This window comes from Mauremys reevesii, linkage group 7 (assembly GCF_016161935.1).
Source record: "Mauremys reevesii isolate NIE-2019 linkage group 7, ASM1616193v1, whole genome shotgun sequence".
Lineage (NCBI taxonomy): Eukaryota > Metazoa > Chordata > Testudines > Geoemydidae > Mauremys > Mauremys reevesii.
The window spans coordinates 34,627,729-34,654,262 of NC_052629.1; the positions used below are offsets into that span (position 1 = coordinate 34,627,729).

General features: G+C 43.8%; 1 protein-coding gene and 1 long non-coding RNA gene across 16 annotated transcripts in view; one reads left to right on the forward strand and one right to left on the reverse strand.

The window, feature by feature from the left end:
• The window catches only part of LOC120368757, a 34,682-nt gene extending 14,259 nt beyond the window's left edge, over nt 1-20,423 (reverse strand). The window contains exons 1-2 of the long non-coding RNA XR_005582767.1: nt 20,388-20,423; nt 16,690-16,838 (exon numbers count right to left, since the gene is read on the reverse strand). This is a non-coding gene — a long non-coding RNA (uncharacterized LOC120368757). The remainder of the gene's footprint in view (nt 1-16,689; nt 16,839-20,387) is intronic.
• Nucleotides 1-26,534, forward strand: part of SGMS1 (sphingomyelin synthase 1) — a 195,888-nt gene that overhangs the window by 93,363 nt on the left and 75,991 nt on the right. For 10 of the 15 annotated variants that reach the window (XM_039481246.1, XM_039481260.1, XM_039481253.1 and 7 more), the window contains one exon: nt 11,148-11,226. The gene's annotated coding sequence lies outside the window, so the exon portion shown is untranslated. Of the gene's footprint in view, nt 1-9,409; nt 9,551-11,147; nt 11,227-20,595; nt 20,677-26,534 lie in introns of those variants that run through there. The other 5 variants (XM_039481248.1, XM_039481259.1, XM_039481255.1 and 2 more) reach the window with 3 other exon arrangements.

Consider the following 26,534-nt stretch of genomic DNA (forward strand, 5'->3'; position numbering starts at 1 on the left):
TATCATTGCATGGTTTCTGTAATCAAAGTAGTAGAAATACTTTTTAAATAATGACTTGGGGAAATTCTACTGAGTATTTTCCTCTGCAGCCTGGGACATGGATCATTTGGTAGGATCATCTGGGTATATTTTACTTAAATCAATTCCCAGTCATTGCAGGGGTCTAGGGCATCAATCCTTCCTGTTCTCTGCCTGTGGCACACAATAGTTTGGTCTCTTGAAATCTGTAATAATTTGGTCTATTTCTTGTTGGGTTTGGTGTGGGGGACGGTTTGTAGCTTGTGAAATGCAGATGTCTGTGCAGTGGTTTTTCAATTTTTGGTTTGCAGTGGCTCACATAAGCACAAATACAGTACATCTTGGCTCCGTTAACCTAGTATAGAACATCTGTAGTGACTTTTTGAAAAACGTTCACACGTTATGTAAATGCAAGACATGACTTGCGTTCTGTATGTTGCCTGCTTGGAGGAGCTGAGCACACTCTGCTTGCACTGATATTCTCTTGAATGAAATTATAAGGTATTCAGCAACTTGAAAGATCAATGGTTAGCTAAACACTAGGGGCTCGTCTCCACTAGACACAAAGGATTGACCCTACTCTGTCATTCAAGGATGTGAAAAATTCAAGACTAAATGTTTACCACTTGCCCCTTATCAACTAGGCAGGTAACCCTGTCAAAGAAGGCAATTGGGTTGATTTGTTCTTGACAAATCCATGCTGGCTATTACTTATAATCTTTTATCCTGCAGGTGCATGCAAACTGATTGTTGAATCATTTTTAGGTATCCAAATTAGGCTGACTGGTTGATAATTCCCCAGGTCCTCTTTATTCCCCTTTTTACTTTTCTGGGACCTCACCCATCCTCCATGAGTTCTGAAAGATAATTGTTAATGGGTCAGAGATTGCTTTACCTAGTTCCTTGAGTACTGTAGGATGAATTTCATCAGGCCCTGCTGACTTAAGTACATCTAACTTATGTAAATATTCTTTAATATTCTATAATACCTGGATCTTTCCCTGTTTTGGCTCGCATTGCTTCCCGCTTGTTAATATTACTAATGTTGAATATCTGGTCACCATTAACCATATTAGTGAAGAGTGAAACAAAATAGGTATTAAACATCTCAGCTTTCTTGATGTCATTAGTTATTAACTCTCCTTCCCTGCTAAGAGGACCTACCCTTTTCTTCATCTTTCTCTTCTTCCTAATATATTTAAAGAAACTTTTCTTACTGCCTTTTATGTCCCTTGCTAGTGTAACTAATTTTGTGCCGTAGCCTTTCTGATTTTGTTCCTATAGCTTCTGTGGTTCTTTTGTACTCTTGCTTAGCAATTTGTCCATGTTTCCACTTTTTGTAGGATTCTTTTTTTTTATTATCATGTCATTAAAGAGCTCCTGATAGAGCCATATATTAGCATCTTATTATTCTCCTTTCATTCCTTTGCATCAGGTTAGTTAGCTGTTGTGCCTTTAATATAGGCTAACTATATTTTCCAAAAGGGAAAATGTGACACCACACGGGGCCAGCCTGAACCCCCCCGCTCCCCGACACCTGCCCAGGGCCAGTCCACGGTTCCCCTCTCCCCCCTGCACACAGGATGAGCCTGAGCCCCTGTGCCAGGGCTGGCCTAAAGCCCTCCTCTCCCCACCCCGCGCAGGGTCAGCCCGAGGCCAACTGAGCCCTCCCCCTAGTCACATCCCACTTTTTTTGGCAAAACTGTGCATTTGTCCAGTTTGCTGTTGCCAACTGATGATCAGCTGGCAAGAACAAACTGGACAAAGGCACAGTTTTGCCCAAAAAGTTGGAACGACCAGGACAGGGCTTAAAAAAGAGACTGTCCTGGCCAACATGGGACATGTGGTCATCCTACTTTAATGTTGCCTCCTTGAGAAACTGCCAGCTCTCCTGAACTCTTTTTCCCTTAGATTTTTTTCCCATGGCACCTTACCTACCAGGTCTGGGAGTTTGTTAAAATCTACTTTTTTGAAGTTCACTGTCCTGATTCTGCTATTCTCATTCCTTTCTTTCTTTAGAATTGTGAAATCTATCATTTCATCATCACTTTCAGCCAAATTGCCTTCCACCTTCAGGTTTCCTACCAGTTAGAATCATAGACTTTAAGGTCAGAAGGGACTATTATGATCATCTAGTCTGACCTCCTGCACAATGCAGGCCACAGTATCTCACCCACCCACTCCTGTATCAAACCTGTGTCTGAGCCACTGAAGTCCTCAAATCATGGTTTAAAGACTTCAAGGTGCAGAGAACCTTCCAGCAAGTGACCCATGCCCCACGCTGCAGAGGAAGGCAAAAGAACCCCCAAGGCTTCTGCCAATCTGCCCTGGAAGAAAATTCCTTCCTGACCTCAAATATGGCAGTCAGCTAAACCCTGAGCATGTGGGCAAGACTCACCAGCCAGCACCCAGGAAAGAATTCTCTGTAGTAACTCAGATCCCACCCCATCTAACATCCCATCACAAGCCATTGGGCATATTTACCGCTAGTAGTCAAAGATGAATTAATTGCCAAAATTAGGCTATCCCATTATACCATCCCCTCCATAAACTTATCTGGCTTCAAGACTAAGCTGGATGTGTCTTTTGCCCCCAGTACTCCCCTTGGAAGGCTGTTCCAGAACTTCACTCCTCTGATGGTTATAAATCTTGGTCTAATTTCAAATCTAAACTTCCTGATAGCCAGGTTATATTCATTTGTTCTTGTGTCCACATTGGTACTGAGCTTAAATAATTCCTCTTCCTCCCTGGTATTTATTCCTCTGATATATTTATAGAGCGCAATCATCTTTCTCCTCAGCCTTCTTTTGGTTAGGCTAAACAAGCCAAGCTCTTTGAGTCTCCTTTCATATGACAGGTTTTCCATTCCTTGGATCATCCTAGTAGCCCTTCTCTGAACCTGTTCCAGTTTGAATTCATCCTTCTTAAACATGGGAGACCAGAACTGCACACAATATTCCAGATGAGGTCTCACCAGTGCCTTGTATAACGGTACTAACACCTCTTTATCTCTACTGGAAATACCTCGCCTGATGCATCTTAAGACCGCATTAGCTTTTTTCACAGCCATATCACATTGGTGGCTCATAGTCATCCTGTGATCAACCAATACTCCGAGATCCTTCTCCTCCTCCTCCTCCTCCTCCTCCTCCTCTGTTACTTCCAACTGATGCCTCCCCAGCTTATAACAATAGTTCTTGTTATTAATCCCTAAATGCATGACCTTGCACTTTTCACTATTACATTTCATCTTATTACTGTTACTCTAGTTTACAAGGTCATCCAGATCTTCCTGTATGATATCCCGGTCCTTCTTTGTATTGGCAATACCTCCCAGCTTTGTGTCATCTGCAAACTTTATTAGCACATTCCCACTTTTTGTGCCAAGGTCAATAATAAAAAGGTTAAATAAGATTGGTCCCAAAACCGATCCCTGAGGAACTCCACTAGTAACCTCCCTCCAGCCTGACAATTCACCTTTCAGTACAACCCGTTGTAGTCTCCTCTTTAACCAGTTCCTTATCCACCTTTCAATTTTCATATTTATCCCCATCTTTTCCAATTTAGCTAATAATTCCCCATGTGGAACCGTATCAAATGCCTTACTGAAATCGAGGTAAATTAGATCCACTGCATTTCCTTTGTCTAAAAAATCTGTTAACTTCTCAAAGAAGGAGATCAGGTTGGTTTGGCACAATCTACCTTTTGTAAAACCATGTTGTATTTTGTCCCAATTACCATTGACCTCAATGTGCTTGACTACTTTTTCCTTCAAAATTTTTTCCAAGACCTTGGATACTACAGATGTCAAACTGACAGGCCTGTAGTTGCCCGGATCACTTTTTCCCCCTTTCTTAAAGACAAGAACTATGTTAGCAATTCTTCAGTCGTACGGTACAACCCCTGAGTTTACAGATTCATTAAAAATTCTTGCTAATGGTCTTGCAATTTCATGTGCCAGTTCCTTTAATATTCTTGGATGAAGATTATCTGGGCCCCCTGATTTCTTCCCATTAAGCTGTTTGAGTTTGTCTTCTACCTCAGATGTGGTAATATCTACCTCCATATCCTCATTCCCATTTGTCATCCTACCATTATCTCTAAACTCCTCATTACCTCATTAAAGACTGAGGCAAAGTATTTGTTTAGATATTGGTCCATGCCTAGATTATCCTTAACCTCCACTCCATCCTCAGTATTTAGCAGTCCCACTTCTTTCTTTGTTTTCTTCTTATTTATATGACTATAGAACTTTTTTCCTGTCCGTTGGTCAGAGTCAAGTCTCCAGTGGCTGTTCCTGGTTCCTTTCTCCACTTTCTGGAGCAGAGAGTTGTCCCCAACACATTCCAAGAACTTATTGGAAATTTTCTGTTTTGCCATATTACTTTTCCAACAGATGTCTGGGTAGTTAAAGTCCCCAATAACTAACATCTCTTGTCTTTTGGCTATTTTGTTGTTTGTTCTAGAAATGCATCATCTACGTCCCCTATCATGGTTTGTTGGTCTATGGTAGATCTCTCCATGATGTTGCCCCTATTTTTTACCCCTTTTTTCTTTGCCCATAGACTCTCAATTGGTCTGCCTCCCACTTTCTTCTGAACCTGAGGAAAAAGTGCATATGTTCTTGACAGGGCTGGCTCTAGGATTTTTGCCGCCCCCAGCAAAAAATTTTTTGGCCGCCCCCCCCCTTTTTCTTCGTGCCCTCCCTACCCCCGGCCCCACCCCAACTCCATCCCTTCAGAACCCCTTCCCCAAATCCCCAGCCCCACCTCCTCCCCTGGGCATGCCACATTTCCCCCCCATTGCTTCCTTGGGGGCACCCCGTGACCTCCCGCCCTAGCTCACCTCTGCTCCGCCTGCTCCCCTGGGTGCGTCGGCGCTCCGCTTCTCCACCGTCCCTCTCAGGCGAGGGAGGGCAGAGAAGCGGCACATTCGGGGAGCAGGCGGAGCAGAGGTGAGCTAGAGTGGTGGGGTGCAGGAAGTAACGGGGAGTAGAGGAACCGCTCTCCAGCTCACTTCCGCTCCACCACCACCACCACCTCCCCTGAGCGCCCACCGCTCGGCTTCTTCTCCCTCCCTCCCAGCCTTGCTGCACGAAACAGCTATTTTGCGCATGGCAAGCCTGCGAGAGAGGGGGGAGAAGCGGAGCGGTAGTGCGTTCGGGGGAGCAGGCGGAGCGGAGGTGAGCTAGGGTGGGGGGGGCAGGAAGTAATGGGGGGTAGAGGAACCACTCCCTGCTCCAGCTCACCTCCGCTCCACCACCGCCGCCTCCCCCGAGTGCCCCGCCGCTCGGCTTCTCCTTCCTCCTGGCCTTGCTGTGCGAAACAGCTGTTTTGCGCGCAGCAAGCCTGGGAGGGAGGGGGGAGAAGTGGAGCGGCAGTGGTTGTGCAGGGGAGCAGGTGGAGGCGAGCTGGGGTGGCGGGGGCACTTTTTCCCCATGTCCCGGAGTCGGCACCTATGATGGCTGGTGCCAGAATGCCGCCCCAAGCACTTGCTTGTTCTGCTGGTGCCTGGAGCCGGCCCTGGTTCTTGATGTATAATGGAAACGAAAAATGTGCTTGTGTATATAACAGATAGAGTGTCAGATAATTTTCCTATAAAAGTAAATTATAAAATCCCCTCTAAAAATAAAAAAATAAAAAGTCATCACAGGAGCAAAAGATCAAGGTCCCAATCTTGCAAACATTTGACTTCAATGGCACTACATAAACATGCTTAAATTTAAAGGCAGCAAAGAGTCTTGTGGCACCTTATAGACAGAGGCTGTGGCTACACTTGCATTTCAAAGCGCTGCCGCGGCAGCGCTTTGAAGCGCTAAGTGTAGTCAAAGCGCCAGCACTGGGAGAAAACTCTCCCAGCGCTGTCAGTACTCCACCTCCCTGTGGGGAATAACGGACAGCGCTGGGAGCGCGGCTCCCAGCGCTGGGGCTTTGACTACACTGGCGCTTTGTAGCGCCGCAATTTGCAGTGCTGCAGAGGGTGTGTTTTCACACCCTGCTGCAGCGCTGCAAATTTGTAAGTGTAGCCAAGCCCTAACAGACATTTTGGAGCATGAGCTTTCATGGGTGAATACCCACTTTGTCGGATTCACCCACGAAAGCTCATGCTCCAAAACGTCTGTTAGTCTATAAGGTGCCACAAGACTCTTTGCTGCTTTTACAGATCCAGACTAACACGGCTACCCCTCTGATACTTGATGCTTAAATTTATGCATATTAACTAGTATCTTAGTATAGACACAGTCCAATTTTAAATCAGAGGAATTACTTGCCTAGTAAGGTGCTTCTTGTGCAGTCTGAGTAATAGTTGCAGAATCTGGCCTAAAGCATTACATTTTTAATATTTTTAGTTTTTAATATACGTTAAAATGCTCATTTCATCAAAAATTTGAAAGAAGGAAAAACTTTAAGACAACTTTATTCACCAGATTTATGATGAGTCATCAGTATACAAAAGCAAACTACAAGATAGTGATTCTAAAGGAAAAAATAAAAACCATAATTTTGTGGAAAAAACAAAGGTATTAAGAGAACATCAAATAGAGATTAGTTACCACACTGTATGCCTCTTGTGGCACTTAGTAAGGAAGTTTCAGGAAGCATGTGTTCTCTCTATAAAAGGGAGATTCTCTTTGTGCTGGGATTTATTCTCTGTGAGGAAGAATTGTAACAGAATAGACCTTGTACATTGTAACCTCTGTATCTTGTGGACTATGATTCCTCTGCCTTTGCTTTCAAGAGGAAGTAACTGTACTAAGTGCAACCACTCCTTTCTTTCCCATGCTGAGAATACCATCTTCCAGTCTAGAATGAAGATTTGTGTCCCACAGGTGACCATACAAAGTCCCTATTATGTGAAACCTAAATGGAGATTTTTCATATAGTAAACTTATTGTAACCGTCATTATTCTTGATTAAAACACATCTGAAATGTACCATAGTAATGTTAAATACCTGTTTTATTTGAACTGCGTAATACCTTGTCTGTTATGAAAATTTTTCAACTGAATGAAAGTGAAACTATAACTGTATAGTATGTTATCCAGTATGACTTTATTAATTATCTCTGGTAAAGAATCTATGGATGTTGTTCTTAAAGTTCCATAATGTAAATTGTGGCGTTCGTAATCAGGCTTGTCACAGTTCAGCCACCACAGGGGGAAATCTTGAAGTTATGAAGGATATTCCAAAGAGAAAAAGCCATGCCTAACTAGCAACAGAAGAAGAACATACATAGCGAAAGGCTGCTGGTCTGTGTGTATATTCAGCAGAAGGACAATCTTAGATCAGTATTATCCAAAAAAATTCCTGACTATTAAACTTAATTAGAGATTTTGGGGCAAATTATTTTCTTCACTCACATGAACGGAAACTAACCTTCTCCTCCTAGATGAGTATTTGAGAGGGCACTGCAGTGCATGTAGAGACCATGTAGACAGCTCTTATGTCATCCACTCTGCAGCTCTAGAGAGGAGTGAGTGGCACACACAGCACCAGATGAGGATAAAGAGTGCATGGTCCCTTGGGGACCATTGACAGCTGGTGCACTTTAGAGTTAACCCCCAGGCTGCTCTAACTTTCAAGGAGGGCCACACACAGAATCAGGGAGCGGAAACTGGCTCTGTGCATCTGGCCGTCCAATTTTAACTGGAGTGAGCTGCGAACTAGGTGTCTGCGATGCAAATGAATTCTGTCATTCAGAGATAAAATAGAGGGTTGTTAACACATCTGATCAGACTCTCTCTGCATGAAACAGCCCTGAAGAGATCTCTCCAACCAAAGTAATGGAAAATTACCCATAACTAAGCTAGACTGCACCATTGAGTGTAAGGGCTAGTCTACAATGGCAACGCTAAAGCACTGCCACGACCGCGCTTTAACGTGCCTTGTGTGGTTGCGGCGCAGCGCTGGGAGAGAGCTCTCCTAGCACTCTAAAAAAAAAAACCCCACCCCCACAAGGGGTGTAGCTCCCAGCACTGGGGCACTGTTTACACTGGCACTTTACAGCGCTGCAACCTGCTGCGCTCGGGGAGAGTGTTTTTTCACACCCCTGAGCAAGAAAGTTGCAGTGCTGTTAATTGCCACTGTAGATATGCCCTAAAAGGGATGTATAAAAAAGGTAGTACAAAAGGCATAAAGTTAGTGTACAGATGCGTAGCTAACAGGCCACCACCTTTAAACCTTTTGACTTTAAACTTTTTCTTAAGAAGGAAGAGGACTTATTTCTTAAGGAACCATTGATGAACTGCACTGTTTTCCTGAAGATGCAATATCATTCCAGAAAAGCAGCCCATTGAAATCTCTGCTTTTAGCTTTCTGGGTACTCTAGTGGAGAGACTAAATGTAATAAGCACTTTCAAAAAGCTTAGATTAAGTTAAATATCTTTCTTTAAGAAGGCAACTGAACTTCAGAGGAAGACCAGTTTATTAATCTGAGAGTAAAAGTGATTACTAGGATTGTTTGGAACATCTCAGAGTGGATTATTACAAACAGCAAAGATGGCCTTCTTACGTAGTGGCGTAAAGTAAAGATGGGGAAAGACTGAAACTGTTTGAAGACTGAAGTACATAAGATTTGCTTCTTGCTCAGTCCTTACTTGAGACATGATTTTAGACGTTTATGAAGAGGAAACCAAAATGCAAACGGAAGTCAAAGGTTGTGTAGTATCTGAACACTCGTAATGTCAAATATTTCTTGATCCATTTGAAGAAAGAGAAAAAAATTGGTAGTGTGATTCATCTGAGTTTCCAGAAGGGTTTGGATTGTTGGTAGGCAGAATTATCAAAATCTTGTTTGGAGACTTGAAGGGAGGCATATATATATATATATATATATACACACACACACTAACAAAACAAATACATATTTATATATCTAAAGGGCACTTTTAAGTCCGCTTTTGTTTTGGGGAAAAAACTTGACATGAAAGAAGTTTCTTGAAATAAATTGACCTTTTTGGTTTTGAATTACACCAAGTTAATCAGAGTCTAGGAAGGGGAACATAAACTCTGTTTCCTTTGCACTTTAAGATAGTGAGATAGTGACTCATGTGGAGTATGACACAGCATTCTTTTTTAGAACTTTAGTCGCCAAAGCGTGAGATATGTTCTATAGTATGCTGGGAACACCTTTCTTGTGTAAATGGTCTGAAAATTAAATCAAATTTTTGGTGGCAATTTCTAATAAAGGCTATATTCTATTGGAATTTTAAATCAGCTGCAGTATTAAAGAAATTAAAGGGCTTTCCTGTTTTATGTTGTATTTTTTTAAATCTAGCTTCCTTCCTACTCCTCTCAGTTTCTCTTTCCCATTAGGTGAACTGATGTTGCCGGAAGGGGGATATGTGTTTGGCTCAGAATTGGTTGCAATCTGAAGCTGGATCTCTGCCCCACTATTTCTTCCCCACCTCCCTTCAAATATTCATCTGGATACAGCAACATTTACCACAGCTAACATTGTGACTGGAGATAGGCTTACATCAGAATACAGGAATCTGAATACTCCTGAGCTCTGGGAAAGCTGGAATCCAGATGTGAGCTTCGTGACATGATTCCTCTAATTTTGATATCCAAAGTTTTGGACCTACTATGCAGTGTGGATTTCTGATCACCTCCTTAGCTCTCTGCCATGTCTCCAGACTAAATGGAGCCTTTCAAGGTTGGAAGAAGGCCTCCCCCTAGGCCAGGTTCCTAAAAGCTAACTTAAATTCGAGGTTAAGTCTTCTAAAGTTGGAGCAGGCCTTTGCCAAAGTTCAACTCCCAAGCTTCACAAAGTCTTTCAGAGCTGGAGTCTCTGAGCAAGCATTTAACCAAGCTCCCAGCCAGAATCAATTAACCCTCTCAGTGAGAGACCATTCTGTGACAAGCCCCAGTGCTTCAAATACTCCTTCCACACTGCTCATCACATAAACAGTGCTTTCCTTATGCACTGCTTTCCCCTTTCTTTCCATGCTGTTTCTCCCTGTAGTTCCTGTTTGATCGTCTGCTCCTCCTTCCAATACCATGTTACTGTTCATAAAGATGCAGGAATGGTGCCTATCACTTCCAGAAGCAATTCTTGTTGTTATCAAATGACACAGTGTAGATGATCCTTTGGTGAAGCCATTGAATTTTGTTTCCCCTCCCTCCCCCGCCCCAATAACCTGAATCCACTATGGGAACTGGAGACCTCAGACTTAAAACATTGGAGTCAAGTCTGTGCTTTGGTGCAAGAGTACTGACTCTATTTTGGGACTTTCATGTGTTTCCTAAGTCTCTGAATGTTATTGACACTAAAGACAAGTGTCTAGACAAGTTTTTTCATGTCATCTAGTGGGATAGGGGAGTTTGAATGGCTTTTTCCACTGATTTTTGTGTACCTTTGGGTAGGATTACAGTAGTTAGTGAAAAGCAACAAAGAGTCCTGTGGCACCTTATAGACTAACAAATGTATTGGAGCCTAAGCTTTCTTGGGTAGGTAGTGACCTGCTTTTCAGAGGTTCTCAGCTCCTGTAGCTCCCTTTAAGCCAAAGGAAGCTACAAGGGCTCAGCACCTCTGCAAAGCAGGTCATTAGTAGTTAGTCCCCAATTTATTTTTACCTGGTACTTGAAGGTTTATAGAATTACAGAAAAATGTGTGTGGGATTTTGTGTTTCTTCCATTTTCCCTCAAAACAGTATTTTTCATTCTTTGGATGCTAGTCTTATTCCTCTTATACAAGAACTTCTGGTCAAAGCTTTAAGGTCTTGTTGTGTTCTTTGCAGCCCCCATCTCTTGGTGGATCAGAGAATGTATTTGTTTGACTTGTAAACATCAGCAATAGAAACAATCAAACAACTTGCGCAAAACCACCAGAATATTTTAAAGAGAGAATTTTCTGTTTTCCTTCCTTCCTGTGACTTTTATAACACCATGTTATTGGTTGTGATAGGGAGTAATTAAAGCAAAACGAACTTAAATATATGCTGGATAATTATGCTGGTGCAATAAATTGGTAAAATCAAGGAAAGCTCTTATATAAGCTACACAAGTTTGTGGCACATTCAGACATGTTTTTATTGAATATAAATAAGGAAGTGTTAGCAGAATTCGTTATTACATCCATGACAAAAATGGTTGTGAGAACTGAACTGTCTCTTTGCTTTTTGGCAGGTGGAAATACAATAGCAGAACACTAACAAATTGAGAGGATGGAGGGAAGATGTGATGTGTACAACAAAGAAGATTACAGGTAAGCAGTGTTATTTTTCTGTAGGTGGTATAACTGAGCTTGGATATGTCATACCTCATTTAAAAAAAAAAAGCAGTTGGACAAAATCATTTAGACTACATCAAGGAAAAGTGCAATAAATTTACATACAGGTTAAAAGTAGTGGTTATTTAAATTCATTCTTTCATATTTATCTGTTTGTTAGATTGTAAGTATGTAATTAGGATTTGGCTGTTCATTGGGTAGGTCAAAAGTATTTTATTTTAAATACACCGCTATACCATTATAACACAGTCGGGGGAGCCAAAAATCCCTACCACGTTGTAGCTGAAACCCTGTTATATCGGGGTGGGGGCGGCAGGGCTCTGGCGGTGATTTAAAGAGCTCCGGGCTTCAGCCGCTGTGGGGGGCCCCAGGCCCTTTAAATTGCTGGTGGAGCCCCGCTGCCTCAGCCCCGGGGTAGCAGTGCCAAGGCTCCAGCGGTGATTTGAAGGGCCCAGGGCTCCTTGCAGCAGCTGGAGCCCCAGGCCCTTTAAATCTCTGGCAAGCCCTGCTGCTGCAGCCCCGGGGTAGCAGCGGCGGGGCTCCAGCAGTGATTTAAAGGGCCCTTGGCTCCCAGCAGCAGCTGAAGCCCCGAGCCCTTTAAAGTGCTGGCAAGCCCCGCTGCTGCAGCCCTGGGGTAGCAGCGACAGGGCTCTGGCGCTGATTTAAAGAGCTCCAGGCTCTGCCCGCTGTGGGGAGTCTGGCCCCATGTTATATCGGGTCGCATTATAGTGGGGTAGAGGTGTAATTCCTTTCAAAGAGTATTTGTTGTTCAGTGTCATAGATTTGTCCAGTGTTCACTAAGAGCTAAAATTGAGAGTGATGCATGCTTGGAAACCGTACTATTTACTGAATTTCCATTACTGTCCATAAAACCAGTTCCTTGTTTCAAAAGATTTTGCAATGTGTTAGCTGTTATCAGTGAATGATACAAGTGGGTTAGAATTTCATACCACTACTGTCTATGAAGAGTATTCTGAAGCCTGAGATCCCTTTCTAGTGCTATTTAACTGTGTTTTGGTTCATAAAACAAGTGAGTGGCTTTGAGCAAGTATTTGGTAACCCAGCCAACACATCTACACACAATATTGAAGGCATATGGTAAAAGGACACTGTCTAGAATGATGTGCAACATTTATCCCTGTCCCCAGTTTCCCATGTCTTAGTTTCAGCAGTAATTTCAGCCTATTTAAATACTGCGGCTTGTGAGCCGGGTGACCCAGTAAATTGAGGATGCTAGATTTGTTACAATGTCTATGTTTGTCATACATTTCACAGGATCTTTAGCAATACTTTGTCCTGGAAAAAATGGATGATTTAAAAAGGCCTTCGTAATTCCCACTTAAATCTTTTAAAATATCTGTGTTGGGAAATATTCAAAATAATTATTTAATTTGATGGTGGTCCAAAAAAATTGCAGTTGAACCACATTCCTTCTAAATAATTAATGGTTTGTCAATTTAAGAAAGATCTCGAAAAAAATTCCCAAAATATTGTATTTAACTCTTGTAGAAAAATCTATGGAGCGTGACTTTATTTTAGAGTTTTATCAGTGTATAATTTGACCATGTTTGTTGAAGCGTAGGAGAATATGTGTCAAATGTCAGAGGGGTAGCCATGTTAGTCTGGAACTGCAAAAGTGTCAAAGAGTTCTGTGGCACCTTATAGACTAACAAACATATTGGAGCATGAGCGTTTGTGGGTGAATACCCACTTCGTCGGATGCATGTAGATGATGAGGAGAATATGTGCATTCTCAGATGTGCTCAATGCTGGCCTAATTCTCCTTCCTTTGAAGTCAATAGTGAAAAGTCCTAAGATTTATATATATATTTTTTGCTTGATGTGTTTTATATGTGTGTAGTCTATATATTTATAAAGCTTGGTACCTGTTTTGTTTTCTTTTGTTTTTTCTTTTTCTCTCCCCTTTCTGGCTTTCTGCAAACTTAACATTTAAAATTAGTTTGAATTAAAAGTCAAACGAATACTAACATGGAAGGAAAGATGCTGAAGTTTAGAGGAATCAAGCAAGCATAAAGCCACGCCTAGTCTGATGCCAAGTACACGCATAACATACTCTCACCCAATCCATTTGCACTAATTGACATGAATCGGTGCAATCCTGCAAGCTGTATTTTTGCCTGCCTAAGTCTATTGAGAAATCATTTATTTAATTGGATTTCTTACACAGCTTGGGTCCCCTTATCTTAACCAGAGAGAGAGAGAGACGTTCTGAATGAAAGATTGTGATTTTTCTTGAAATAACACTAGATGGCATTTGATGCAGTGTGGATTAAAACCCTGCTTTACAAGGCAGAATGCAGCATATATAGTAACATTTTAATAATGAGAAACTCTGTCTTTCTTAGCTTAATTCAGGGGTCAGCAACCTTTGAGAAGTGGTGTGCCGCGTCTTCATTTATTCACTCTAATTTAATGTTTTGCGTGCCAGTAATACATTTTAACGTTTTTAGAAGGTCTCTTTCTATAAGTCTATATTATATAACTAAACTATTGTATGTAAAGTAAACAAAGTTTTCAAAATGTTTAAGAAGCGTCATTTAAAATTAAATTAAAATGCTGATCTTACGCCGCCGGCCTGCTCAGCTCGCTGCCAGCCTGGGGTTCTGTTCACCTAGACCGGCAGCGGGCTGAGCAGGGCCTGCAGCCAGGCCCCCAGACCTGGGTGGGGGGATTTCAGGGGTCAGGGCAGAGGGCTGGGGTGGGGGGGTTCAGGGATGAGGGCTGGGGTGTGTGGGGGGTGTAGGGCAGAAGGCTGGGTGTGGGGCAGGTCAAGGGTCAGGGCAGAGGGCTGGGTGTGTGTGGGGGGGTGCAGGGCAGAAGGCTGGGTGTGGGGGGGCTCAGGGCAGAGGGCTGGATGTGGGGGCGTTCAGGGCAGAGGGCTGGAGGGTGTGGGGGTGCAAGGCAGAAGGCTGTGTGTGTTGGGGCGGGAGGGTCAGGGCAGAAGGCTGGGGGTATGTGGGGGGTGTAGGACAGAAGACCGAGTGTGTGGGGAGGGGTCAGGGCAGAGGGCTGGAGTGCTTGGCTCGTAGGGGTGCTTCCAGCCCCCTGACTGAGCGGCTCAGGGCAGGGGGCTGGAAGGGATATGCCTGTTCCACCTCTTTTCCCAAGGCTCCGTCCCTACCTCTCTCTGTCTCCTCTAGGGGACTGCCTGCATGCTGCCGCTCTTCCCCCCTCCCCCTCGCTAGGGCCATCAGCTGATTGGCGCAGGGAAGGAGAGAGGGTGGGGCAGGAAAGAACCACTCTGGGGGAAGAAGCGGGAGAAAGGGAAGCTTTGTTGCCGCAGAACCAAGCTTCTGCCTCCTGCCCCCGCAGGGGAGAGTGGTGGGCGGGGGCCACTGAGGGCCAGGACTGTGGCAGGCGGCTGCGTGCTGCTCAAAATCGGCACGCGTGCCATGTTTGGCACGCATGCCGCAGGTTGCCGACCCCTGGTTTAATTTGTTAATGGTTGAGGAAACAAGTGGTTTCTGGTAGTTGACTGATGTATATTCATAGAAAGAGACTTGATTGCTTGTTGTAGTGAAAGTGTCGTTTAAATTGCTTTTCAGTATCATATGTTTTAAAGTGACCTGTATTGTGCCCAGCATTGTTCTAATTTCAAATATTACCTAAGATTGCTTTGAAAATGTATTGAAGGGAGTAAAACGTCGAACTAATACAGCTATTAATACTTACAATTGAAATGAACAGATGCACACATTTGCAGACTTATGATCCAATAATTTCCCTGTGTACAAGAGACCCTACTATGCATTTTTGATAAACTTTAAAAATAGTTATCATGGTGCATTGGGAAAAGCACTTTAAAATATAAGAAGTGAACATGGGAATATAAGAGTTGCCATACTAGATCAGACTAATGGTCCATCTTGTCTGGTATCCTGTCTCAGAGTGGATACCATTAGATCCAAGAAAAATGATAAAAAACTCATAGTAACTTTTCCATAGGATAAGTTTCTTTCTAATGCCTGCCAGTGGCTGCCTTATGTCATGAAGCCTAAGGTAACTGAGGATGTCCGTATTATCCATATAAAAAGTACTAGTTTGTTTTTGAATACTACTAACTGAGCTCTTAGTTTTACTATTTATTATTTGTTTGGTGGCAGTAGCTAAAGGGCCTAGTCAAAGATCAGGCCTCCTTGTGCTAAGCACTGTACTGAAAAGACAGTAGTGCCTTCCCCAAAGATCTTCCAGACTAAGCCTCAATGACATCATGTGACATGTGTTCTATAGATTGTGCTGTCTGTAAATAAGGTTTATTTATCAGTTTTAAATTTGTTGTCTTTCAGTTTCATTGAGTGTCTTCTTATTCATGTCAGAGAAGGTAAATAGGAATTCCCAATATACCATCTGTATACCATTCAGGATTTTATTTCCCTCCGTCATGTCCCCTCTTTTCCCCCTCTTCTCTAAGGGCTGGTCCACACTAAGAAGCGGGGTCGAACTAGGGTACGCAAATTCAGCTACGTGAATAGCGTAGCTGAATTCGAAGTACCCTAGTTCGAACTACTCACCTGTCCAGACGCCGCGGAATCGAAGTCCGCGGCTCCAAGGTCGACTCCGCCACCGCCGTTTGCAGTGGTGGAGTACCAGAGTCGACCGCGGCGCTTCCGGAGTTCGAACTATCGCGTCCAGATTAGACGCGATAGTTTGAACTCCGAGAAGTCTAACTCACCGCGTCGACCCGGCTGGTAAGTGTAGACTAGCCCTAAACTAAAGCAGTCCCAATCTTTTCAGTCTCTTCATATGAAAGCCTTTCCATGCCTCTAACTTTCACAGCTCTCTCTCTCTCAATCCTTCTGTTCCTACATTGATTGATTGGATAGGGTAGCCAGAACTGAACACAATACTCCAGGTGAGTGTGTACTGAAGTTATCATATTTCCAGTAGTATTTTCTGTCCCACTGCTAGCACATCCTCAAATTTTGCTAGCATTTTGACAGCTGCTGCATGCTGAGTACGTGTTTTCAGTGACCTTCACAATGACACCCAGATATTTCCTCAATGTTTACAGTTAGTTTAGCATTGAGAATGAGTAGTTCAGATTATTCCTTGCATTGTGCATTACTTGTATTCATCTGCCACTATGCAACTTCCGTACTGGAGGGCAGAAGAAAAAGATGAACTACTAAGCCCTCTCTCTAGTTTCTGTAGTCTGCCATTTGGAGACTTAAGTTTCAATGTCTTGAACCCTTTTCTTTAATACTGTCTCTCTCAGTAAGATAAATTATCAGATTTCAAACTGATACTATGTAGCAAATTGTTATGGGATGTTCGGGTCATGTTAGCAAAGTAGCAAAGAGTTGTTTGTGCTTTTTCTTTCCCTATAGTTTGAGCTACTGCAATATTAATTTAATATTAAGTTTATGCTGTCAGTGACTGGAGCGGAAGCCTCTCGTGTGTCTAATATAAAATTCTTACCAGCACAGGGAAAATGGGCCAGCTTTTGGAGTCAGTCCTCCCCTCTTTATGCATTCATCATTGTGGTATGTGAGCATCTCGCGGGAAGGAGGGGATGAAGCAGAGTGACGACAGTATGACGGAAGGCAGTACTTGACAGGTGTTCTCCCCTGTTCCAACAGAAACCACACAAACATGCATTGTCTCATAGTGCAAAGCACTATAGAGTCACATCACAATGAACAGTAAACACAACACATGGGTGTCATTAGAGGGTAGTCTTCTTCCACATTTCACTGTTTCACAAAGCCTTGAGACATGCGCCATACCACGTCCTGCCAAGTTAGCTACATTGTCGACTCTCACTCGACCTCTGTCCCTGGCACCAGTGCCTGCAAATCTTGCTTCTGAAATCTAGGAGACCACACACAAGGTAATAATTCTTTGGCCACCCACTTGTTTTTATCCTCCAGGAAGTTGGAGCTATGGAGTAGAGCTTACAAATACTTTGAGAAGTCATAACCAAGTTTACTATCTTATTTATTTGTTTAGAGCTAAATAAATATCTATTGGCAGCTCGCTGGGCACTTACAATACATAAACTGCACACAATAGTCAAACATATTAAAAGGCATTCTCAAAAAGACCACTTCAGGTCCAAAATCACACTGCCTTTTATCTACCCCATAATACCAGCCAAACTCAGACCACCTCTTATTCCTGGAGGAAAAAATTGGGTAACCAGGAAAGTCTTGCATTATGCCCTGAGGTTATGGTGGATCATGGTGAAAGTGAGTTGCAAAGCCTAGAACCACAGGATGAGAATGTACTACTGTTCAAATTAGGGATTTTTTAAAAGCTCTTGTGTGCTTCAGATCATCCCCAGTGCTGAGGCAACAACCAGAACCTTAAGTCTGACCTGGAAATAATTTGGTAGATAGTATAGATTATTGAGCACTAATGCAAAGCAGTCCCTTCAGAAAATACCACTTAGAAAGTGACCAGACGTGATCTGTCCTAGCTATGAGTTTCTGAATGGCTGTAAGGTCTAAGCTTTTCTATTTTAAAGTATATTTTAAGGTCACATTATCTGTGTAGAGGTGACAAAGACATGGATAAAGAACTGTGATAAGATCTGCCTTTGAAATAAAAAAAATCACAACATTCTTGTCCATTACTGCAAAAAAAGAAAAAGCATTTTTGGCAAACGCTGTTATCTGGTTCTCTGGAAGCAACTGGGTGTTCTTACTAAAACTGCAGTCTAATAGGGACTTTATCCATGCCTGAACCTTCTGGAACCCTGAATAAGTGAGCTCTTGAGGCAGATGAACAACTGCCCAGTATTACCCTGACATCTTTCAGAGAAGGGAGGGACAAGCTTGAGTAAATCCATCTATCAGTGTGTCCTGGACAGGAGAGTTAAAGGCAGCTTATATATAAAAGAAACATGGATATTGCCAGAATAGGTTTATTCTATTTGTGTGTTAAAAATAGTATTTGTATTCTTTTGTTGTATATTAGCAAATAAGATAGTCTGCCCTGTTTTTCTTAAATGCCATGCAAGTCAGACCTGATTAACTGAGAAAGGAAAGTGATTTTGTTTGTATTGTGTAAAACTCTTTTCTTTAACTAATTAAATTCAAATGCCTGGGAAATGATTAGCAGCAAATGTGCCTTCATTAAAACTTAAACACTCCACTCCTTTTAACTAAAGCCTGAGAGAACACCTCTGGGACCTCAGACTACTTCCTCAAAATTAGGAAATACTAGACTTGACATTCCTGACGGTTCAAGGGAAAAAAACAAGCAGGAAAAAAAATACGTAAAAAGTAAAATAAATTAAAAAAACCCTTAAGGTTGCCTTTCTTATCTGTAAAGTGAGGGAGGGGCGGGGGGAACCTAAACAAACAAAAAGGCATAAATTCAGTTCCCCAATTTGATTTTCACTTTGTCCTCTTTGCCTTAATCAGGCTTGGAAGGGTTATATTTTTTATTGGTAAATGTTGATAAACATTGATTTCCCTGTGCACATGGCATGAAAAAATATTTCCATCAGTGATAATCGAAATTTACAGATAGGCCAAGTAAGAAAAATGCTGCTTGAGAGTGTTCGATTTAAGGCTATTTATTTAGTATGTTTTGACATATGACGGGAATTTGTGTTTTAATGGTTCAGAGCTTTAACTTTTTGCATCTCAGTGTCTGACCCCCATAATTTCCCACAACTGTGAACATTGAAATTGATAAATATAGAAAAAATCTTAAAAATAAATATTATCTATCAAAACTTATATAAAAAATCAAATTAAGGTATATTTATAATCAGCTCCAATAAATGGCCCAAGCACATTTCCACTGGTTTTCAGCCGAACTTTCTCCTCCAGGATGTAGAGAAACTGGAAAGGATCTAGAGGCAAGTGATAAGGACGATCAAAGGGATGGAATGCAGCCATATGAGGAAAAGTTGAAGGACCTGGGTATATTTAGTTTAGAAAAGAGCAGATTAAGGGAGACATGATAGCAGTCTTCAAATACTTAAAATACTGTCATAAAAAAGATAGAAAAAACTCTTTTGCCACAGAGGGCAGGACAAGAGGCAGTGAGTTCAAATTACAGCATAGCATAGTAGGAAGATATATATACACAGAGAACACGAAAAAATAAGGACCCCCATTTTGCGTGTGTGTGTGTGTGTCTTCCTACTGTATTTTCCACTGCATGCGTCTGATGAAGTGGGTTTTAGCCCACCAAAGCTTATGCCCAAATAAATTTTAGTCTCCAAGGTGCCACAATTACTCCTCATTCTTTCAACTCTTTGTTGATCTTACCCCAGCTTGAGCTGGCAGATGGATATCCTGCCATGTTCCTTTGCACTATGCCATGATGCAGTTGCTGTCACCTCCTTTTCATCCATTCACTTCTCTGATTCTGATTTTCCTTGTTGACAAGGAGCCACCACATGCAACAGCACATTTATTTGTACTCTGTATGTGTCCATCCACCCAGGCCAACCCAGCCACTTCTTTTTCCTGTCCCTCCCCCCTCAAACTATTCTCTGGTGTTGGGTGGGGAGGAGAGTTAGGAAATACTGCTTCACAGAATAACAATATTGTCTGCCTTATGAAAACCAGCAGCAAGTTTCTAGCAGTTTGACATGTGTGGCATCTAATATTATATAGTCTGGAAGGAAGTCAGAGAATTAAATTAGAGTTTTTGCTTTCTGAGTCAGATCACCAGCTTTAGACTCAGACCTTTATGTGTTGAAGAATGAACATTTGTCTCTGTCCTGGTTCAGAGGTTTGAGATATAATACTTTATCTTTGCTTTCTGTTTTTGGATTAGTTTATTTTCCATGTACAATGCCATGCTGAATTTTAGCTTTGATCAAATTAATTTAGAAATTTCAATACAATTACTGGATTTGAGAGTACTGTACTAAAGTTTGTAAACTGATTAGTAAAAATACATATAAGTGATTGTTTTGCTGGTAAGAGTTGGAACACATTTAAAGTGAAATGTAAACTGCCACATGAAACTGGTAAACTTCAGAAGCAATTTAAAACTCTAGATTGTGTTAACTCATCTGAAAAAAAAATCCTAGGAAGAATGCATTTTTTAGCAGACAATGAAAATGTTTGGTTTTAAAAGCCCAGTAGGTTGACTCATTCTTTTAAAGCTTTAATGGTTAAACCAGCTAAGCAGTACCACACCCAGCATACCATGAAAGCTGCTTTCTATAGACACGTCCATCTCCATTCCTCTAAGCTCTGCAAATTGTAGTGAAATGGATCAGCTCTATCAGCTGAGCAGCTATATGCTTTAAGCTGTCTATAACGGGAATGAGTTCCACCCACCCACATAAGTCACAGGCTTTCTCCAGCTGGACTGGATTTCCCAGTATGCTTTTTTTTCTCCGCCTCTCTTAAGTGCTGCTGACGTCGTTTGTACACAGTACACGGAGAAAATACAGATGGAGAAGAAGCAATCTTTGAGCCCGGCGTGTGTTTGGTGAGAATGTGCTTTATTTAAATGCTTTCTCTGTACATGTGGAATTAAACTGGTGTGTGTTGTTTGTAGCTGCTTTTAGGGAGGATTTTGCTATGATTTCTTTTTCGTTTAAAAGTGAAGTACAAGAGGAAACAGTTCGAAAACTATGTGAACTGTGAGCATTCAGTAGAGAGGAAGTGTAATGTGAACTTTGTAGTTTGGAGGGGAGAGAGCTTAGTATGTAAAAAGCATACTGAAACACTCAATTGGAATTCTGAAGTTTGATACGTGTCCTTGCTGAATGGACAAACTCTACCTGAGTTTACACTTAAAATAAGAAAAAAGGGCAACTCCCAGACCATTAGCAAAAAAGCCAAAGGGAGAAAAATTGTCATGTGAATTAGATGGCAAAATGTCAGTAAGTCAGTAGATCTTAAATTCTGAATGATCCTGTTTTAATCATAAGATGTGTCCAAAGCATAGCAGAAGGCCTGAGACTGCACAATGGAGTAAGGGTAGAGAAGAAAATACTATTGCAATCTAAAATGTTAAGAGTACATGATTTTTTGAAAAAATGGCACAGTATTAGAACTGCATTAAGACCGTTTTTGGTCCAGTAATGGCCAGCTAGAATGTTAAGTGCCCTTCATATCATTACCTGAAGAGTAAATATCTCCAAAAGGGGAGGGAGTTTTTACATGCACTTTCAGTTTTATGTATTTTTTTTAGTTTGTTACCAAGATTCCTTAGTGAATATTTGATTTCAGTTCAGGCTGAAGGTGGTGAAAATACTGAGTGTTTGGTTATGGATTGTGGTTTTTAATTTTTAAATAATTTGGTAGGTATCTTTCTATAAGGTATTCTAGAGCAGGGGGTCTCATTTTCGTAGCCCGGATATCATGTTAAGAATCTTTTATGGACAGCTTCCCTTCCTTCTCACAGCTACATATGTGGACCTTCTCCCATCCAATTAATAGTTGCATAACATCCCTGTGGCAGTTGCTTATGTGGAAAAATAATAGGCAGGTCTCCATAGACCAGGGGTTCTCAAACTGGGGGTCGGGAACCCTTGGGTGTCATGAGGTTATTACATGGGGGGGGGTCACGAGCTGTCAGCCTCCACCCCAAACACTGCTTTGCCTCAAGCATTTATAAAGGTGCTAAATATATAAAACAGTATTTTTTATTTATTGGGGGGTGGGGGGTTGCACTCAGAGGCTTGCTATGTGAAAGGGGTCACCAGTGCAAAAGTTTGAGAATTACTGTTATAGACCATTAGTGGTATTTGGACCCCAGCTGTGTCCTAGTGACACAGGTATTATAGAAAACCTGGTGACTTATGGGGCTATTCTTCCCTCATTGGAGCCAGGGAAAACCTGTTGCTGAGCTGAACAAGTTTCAAGGATAGTATAACCCTAGCTCTAGACTTTTTGGTTTGGTTTTTACAAATTTTCCGAATAATATGTGATACTGTTTGTCCATTTTTTGACAAATACATTTCCCCCCAAACTCCTCCCCTTATTGAAATATTAATTAAAACATCTATATGGGATTTCTTATAGGTTTATATTTCTTGATGAAATTTAAATATAACTTAAAATACTGTAGGCAAGTACGTATATTTTGAGTGAAGAATAAAATGCAAGTTTTATAATGGTTACTCTTTTACCAGGAGGAGAGCAAGTTGCATTTAAAGATAAACTACTGTAGGAGAATTTACAAAAAGTAAAACGCACACCAGTTTATTTCTTATAGGTGCTATATTTTAGTACTTGATTTGTGAAAAGAATGGAACCAAGTTGAATTAAGAAATTGTTTTTCAAGATATTTTTAAGTAAAACTTGGATGAATGGTCTAACTGGTTTGAGTGCTGTGCTCTTTCCTCAGGAGAGCAGACAGCCACTCTGCAAATGTTTATTGTAGAGTGACCTTGCTCTGGCTGGTTGCAGAAGGAGCAAGTAAAGTCTCACCTGCATTTTCAGCCCCTCTTCTGGATCTCATTAAAATGAAGCTGCTGATTCTGTCACTGTGGAGGAAGTGAGTTGTGTGACTATAGAGTTAGTAGGTGTCAGTAAGCAGGGCTTTAAAATAGAAACATATGTCTAATAATCAGAAGTAGGTCTCAGACACAAGTGCTGGTGAAGTGGAGACCCTAGGGTTGAGGTCAAACAGCAATATTCTAGTGAGAATGCAGCTTCCCCTCACACCTCCCTCCACCCTTAATCTGCTGGGAGGGAGGAGGGAATTCCTATCTGGTTGATCTTCTTGAATCCTCAGGCTTGATCTTTAATATTAGCCTTAGGCATAGGCGGCAGGTTTGTATAATTTTTGGTGGGGCCCAAAATGGTGGTGCCCCCCCGCTCCCGCCCTGTAAGCCGATATAAAATGAAGCTACAACGCGTCAGTGCCACAAGATTACAAGGGTCAATTAAAAGTGGAAAGTCAGAAGCAGCACTTGCCTACTTCAATATACAGTATTATATTTTGTTGCATCTGTTGTGATGAAGTGGGAATGTTCTTAATATTTTCTCTGAATACTGTGTGGGTGCCTCAGTTTCCCCTGCAAGATGCCAACTGAAGGTGTTAGGGACAAAGAGATCAGGTGGCCTCCTTGTCCAGAAGAGACACAGAGGCCAGAGGAGGGAGTGTCAGTTTGGAGCTGGCTGGGGAAATTGGGAGAGACCTAGAACTTGGTTCTGGGCTCCCCACCCCCCCAAGATGGACCTGACAGAGGGGTTCTGTTTTCTGTACCAACAAGCTCTGTTTAAACTGTGTTCCCGTCATCTAATAAACCTTCTGTTTTACTGTCTGGCTGAGAGTCACATCTGACTGCAGAGTTGGGGTGCAGCGACCTCTGGTTGCCCCAGGACCAGCCTGGGCAGACTCACTTTGGAAAGTGCATGACGTGGAAGGGCATGCTGAATGCTCCGAGGTCAGACCCAGGAAGGTGTAAGCTTCTTGCCCTGGAGACAGTATGCTCCGAGAGAGGAGGCTCCCCCAGAGTCCTGACTGGCTTTGTATGGAGATGTTCCAAAGCATCACAGCATCCCCTTCCACACCGTGCACTTCCCAGAAGTCCGCACAGGCACTGACACTCCCTCCTCCGGCCTTTGTCTCTTTTCCAGGCATTAGGAGGCCACCTGATCTCTCTGTTCTCCAACACCTTCAGTTGGCACCTTGCAGGGGAAACTGATTTGGGAGAAATGAAGATAAATCTGCCCAAACCGAGCTTGAGCACTCCTGAATTTTGAGGTGTTCAAATCTGGAAGGCAGGTGCTGGGGGTGGGAGAGGGCTGTGGGCTCCATGGGGGAGCATGGCAGCAACTGTCTGGAGCTGCATGGAGCCAGATACGCTGGTCTGAGTGGCCCAGTACGCCGTTGGGGGGTTGGAGAAGAGGTTGGGAGGTCCGGGGGGCAGTCAAGGGACAAGGAGCAGGGGGAGTTGGATGGGGCAGAGGTTCGAAGGGGCAGTCAGGGGACAGGCAGCAATTGGATAGGCATGGGAGTCTAAGAGGTTTATCAGGGGACAGGTAGGAGGTGCGGTCCTGGGGGGGAAGTTGGGTGGGGTCTCAAGAGGGGGCAGTTGGGGACAAGGAGAAGGGAGGCTTAGATAGGGGCTGAGGTCCCAAGGGGCAGTTAGGGGCAGGGGTCTCGGGAGGGGTAATTGGGGAACAAGGACCAGTGGGGCTTAGATAGGGGGTGGAGGTTCTGGGGGGCAGTTGGGGCAGTGGTCTGGGGAGGGGGCAATCAGCGGACAGAGGCTGGGATTCAAAGGGCTCTGGGCTGCTGGCAGCCGGGATCCCAGAGCCCTTTAAATCCCAGCCCGGCTGGGAGTCAGAGGACTCTGGGCTGCCTGCAACCGCAGGGAGCCCAGAGCCTTTAAATCCCAGCCGGGCCAGGAATCAGAGGGCCCTGGGCTGCCCACGGCGGCGGGGAGCCCAGAGCCCTTTAAATCTCCGCCGCGGCTGGGATTTAAAGGGCTCTGGGCTGCCTGCACCCGCGGGGAGCACAGAGCTTTTAAAATCCCAGCCGCAGCCGGGAATCAGAGGGCTCTGGGCTCCCGCAGCAGGCAGCCCAGAGCCCTCTGATTCCCGCCACGGCTGGGATTTAAAGGGCTCTGGGCTGCCTGCAACCGCGGGGAGCCCAGAGCCTTTTAAATCCCAGCCGCGGCCGGGAATCAGAGGGCTCTGGGCTTCCCGCTGCGGCGGGGAGCCCAGAGCCCTTTAAATCCCAGCCGCGGCCGGGAATCAGAGGGCTCTGGGCTGTCTGCTGCGGCGGGCAGCCCAGAGCCCGGCGATGGCTTTGCAAGGGCTCTGGGCTGCCTGCACAACGCGGGAGCCCAGAGCCTTTTAAATCCCAGCCGGCCGGGAATCAGAGGGCTCTGGGCTGTCTGCTGCAGGCAGCCCAGAGCCCTCTGATTCCCGGCGCGGCTGGGATTTAAAGGCTCTGGGCTGCCTGCAACGGGAGGAGCCCAGAGCCTTTAAATCCCAGCCGCCGCCGGGAATCAGAGGGCTCTGGGCTTCCCGCTGCAGCAGGCAGCCCAGAGCCCTCTGATTCCCGGCCGCGGCTGGGATTTAAAGGGCTCTGGGCTTCCAGCTGCAGCAGGCAGCCCAGAGCCTTTTAAATCCCAGCCGCAGCCGGGAATCAGAGGGCTCTGGGCTTCCCGCTGCAGCAGGCAGCCCAGAGCCTTTTAAATCCCAGCCGCCGCCGGGAATCAGAGGGCTCTGGGCTTCCCGCTGCAGCAGGCAGCCCAGAGCCCTCTGATTCCCCGCCGCGGCTGGGATTTAAAGGGCTGGGCAGCCCCGGCGGGGCGTGGCGCGGCGAAGCAGGGGAGAAAAAATATTGGTGGGGCAGAGCCCCTGCCTGGGATTTATTCATGGGGCTAAAGCCCCAGAGCCCCATATAAGTCGGCGCCTATGGCCTTAGGCTAGGTAGCTGATATATTTGTAGCTCTCACTTCTCAAGCTTCTGGAAGTGATAAGATTGTTTTTCTCCATTACACCTCACTCCCACCTTTTACCATTACTCCTACCACTGAATCTAACATTTTGCCTGTCATCAGAAGTGGGAAGGGAAGAGGCCTTCAGTCACCTGTTTCTCCCCGGCACCTTTTTCTCCCCAACATCTCTTTTCCTCCCCTATGGATAACTCTGGTGCTTGCTTCTGTTGCTTGCCCAGCTTTCCCAAGCCTCTGGCCTGGTCTACACTACGCGTTTAAACCGGTTTTAGGAGCGTAAAACCGATTTAACGCCACAACCGTCCACACTAGGAGGCACCTTATATCGATTTTAATGGCTCTTTAAACCGGTTTCTGTACTCCTCCCTAACGAGAGGAGTAGCGCTAGTATCAGTATTACCATATCGGATTAGGGTTAGTGTGGCCGCTGATCGACGGTATTGGCCTCCGGGCGGTATCCCACAGTGCACCACTGACCGCTCTGGACAGCAATCTGAACTCGGATGCAGTGGCCAGGTAGACAGGAAAAGCCCCGCGAACTTTTGAATATTTCCTGTTTGCCCAGCGTGGAGCTCCGATCAGCACAGGTGGTGATGCAGTTAAAAATCAAAATAAAGAAAGAGCTCCAGCATGGACGATGTGGACGTGATCGCTGTAAGGGCAGGCAAAACTGTTCTATCAGCGCTCCGTTACAGAAGACGAAATTCAAAATCATTTTTTAAGTATCTCCAGACAGACGCCATAGCAGGGACTCAGCACACTGCTGCGTGGCAAGCGTAACGGAAAGCCAAAGAATCAAATGGACGCTCATGGACTGGAGGACTCAAGCTATCCCACAGTTCCTGCAGTCTCTAAAAAGCATTTGCATTCTTGGCTGAGCTCCAAATGCTTCTAGGGTCAAAAACAGTGTCCGCGGTGGCAA